Raw genomic sequence first — 2,407 nt, 5'->3', positions numbered from 1 at the left:
CGGCCCGTGATGTGTGTGCATGTGTGCATGTGTGCTACCGCCACAGACTTTGCTGGGAGGTCAGTAGACAACTTAGTGCAATGGGTTCTCGCCTTCGCCTTGATGTGGGGCCCAAGGGTTGAACTCAGATCTCCAGGCTTTCATGACAGGTGCCTTTACCCACTAAACCATCTCACAGGGCCTTATATTTTAATTTTATGTTTATATATATATATAATTATATATACACACACACACACACACACACACACACACATATATATATATGCAGCTGTTTTCACAATACAATCTTGAAGGCTAAGCTGACTAAAATATGTTCCAAAGGATACGAGTAGAAGGGAGCCAGCCTCTTGTGGATGAGTCTACAGATGGGACTCAGCTGTCACTCCCAGAGCGTGTGAAGTCTGGGCTTTAGAAAGATATCAAAGATATCAATATCAGTTTTTCTTTTTCCTTTTTTCTTTTTTTTTTTTAATGGGTGAGTGGCGGCATACACTTTTAATCCTTCACTTAGGAGGCAGAGGCAGGTGGATCTCTGTGAGTTCAAGGCCAACCTAGTCAACATAGTGAGGTCTGAGCCAGCCATAGTGAGACCTTGTCTCAAAAACAAACGAACAAAAGACAGTTTTGTTTTGTTTTTTTCAGTGATGGAACATTCGTTCAACTTGTTTTTCAGGTGGTAAATAGTCTTAGGGCTAGAGATAGCTGACTATAGAACTAGAGACATTTAAAGGTGCCTAATACATCTTCAAACGCGACAAAAAGTAGCACAGATCCCTCTGGGAAAGCTATAGCCATGTTGCTGCCAGAGATGGCCAGATTCTACTGCAGGCCAAGCTCCATCCTGTTTTGTCGTTTGGGGGGGAAGGGAGGGGAAAGCTGTTGAGTTTAGTGCACAAAGGGGAGAGCGCCACCTGCCGGGCTGCCGGAGATACTCTGTGCTTGGGTGGGGCAAGAAGAAACTCCAACCCCAGTCCTAAAGGGTTTCAACCTAGCCTGCAACCAGCCAGAGCGGTTTAACAGTCATTTGACACTACCGTGGATTTCTTCCAAACGTTTCTTTTTCTCAGTTCACAAATAAATTACTGTCTAGAAGGACGTTTCCCGGAGGTCCAGTCCATTATTTAATAGTGCAAGCTTGTACTCACTGTGCGCAACACACATTTTAATATTAATTGTAATTGTTTGTAAGGAACAGACTCTCGTGCTCCTTATAGTACAACTCGCCCGCGCATTAATTCTCCTGGTCAGGTGTCAGTCGTGGCTGCGGAGTGGCTTGCCAGGTTTCTGACTTTGGGTCTGATGTGATTAAATGGAGAACTAGAAGAAGCAATGGTAGGGGAACCCCAGGGGCACTCAGGATCCAGAGGGACTGGCTCTGCGAAGCGGAGGGGGTGTTACAGCGCTGGCATCGCGCAGAAGTTCTCTGGGCAGGGATTTTAAAATAGAGTGCGTGTTATCCCTGCAGACCACTTTCACCCAGCATGCCACCCGAAGACCTCTGAACACTCACGCTGATGAATGGTGGGAGGAGTGGGGAAGAGATGCCCAGATACTTACGACGTCTGTACAGAAAGAATGTGGCCATTCCTAGTTGCCATGACTACATATGCCTGACTAGAACTGCCTTCATCCACACCTCTTTGAATTCTTTCTCCTGTCTTGGTAGTCGTATCACCTATTTCTCTTAGTCTACGCATGATAATACTATCATACCAAATAGAATTCTATTTAATCAGATTGTTTTCCACTTAACATTTATCTAAGACCAGCTCACTGCCAGAATAGCATTTGAAAGGGGGAAGACTGGATGAGTAAATTCTTGAGTATTTACCTAAGGATATTATGGTAATCTATTCCTAACCCAGGCCAACCACGATCTTGCCCGTTACTGTTGCTGGTAAGGAAGACTGGCATCCCCTGAGGTTGCTAAGCTGGTGCGATATGAATGTTGAGCTGCCAGATGGGTATTTGTCAAGCAGAGGGAGAGCCACTGGTTGAAAGAAAAGAATGTCCTGATGGCATCTCATCAGTTGCACCCCAGCCAATCCAGTTCTACAAAACGATAAATCTGTCAGAGTTTTTGTTTGTTGTTGGTGGTCTCTTTGCTTTTGTTGTTGTTGTTGTTTTACTTTGATTAAGCTAGTTTGAAGTGGATTTCTCTCTTCCTTTCCATCCTCATGCATTTTGATGAATGTATGGCTTAAACGATGCTTATTTGCAAGATAAAAAAAAATCACTATACAACTGTATTGTACCTTTATATATGGTTAGTTAAAGCAAATATAAGTGGACATCATTTTCTATGACTGACAGCATGTGCCACCAAGGGTCAGTTCACACAGTGTATGGCCATTTATTTTTCTTAGTGATTTGTCATTCTTTATAGTCCATTTGGAAAGTGATT

The sequence above is a fragment of the Meriones unguiculatus genome, chromosome 11 (genome assembly GCF_030254825.1).
Source record: "Meriones unguiculatus strain TT.TT164.6M chromosome 11, Bangor_MerUng_6.1, whole genome shotgun sequence".
In the NCBI taxonomy this organism is placed as follows: domain Eukaryota; kingdom Metazoa; phylum Chordata; class Mammalia; order Rodentia; family Muridae; genus Meriones; species Meriones unguiculatus.
Note: the sequence above shows the minus strand (reverse complement) of the source record.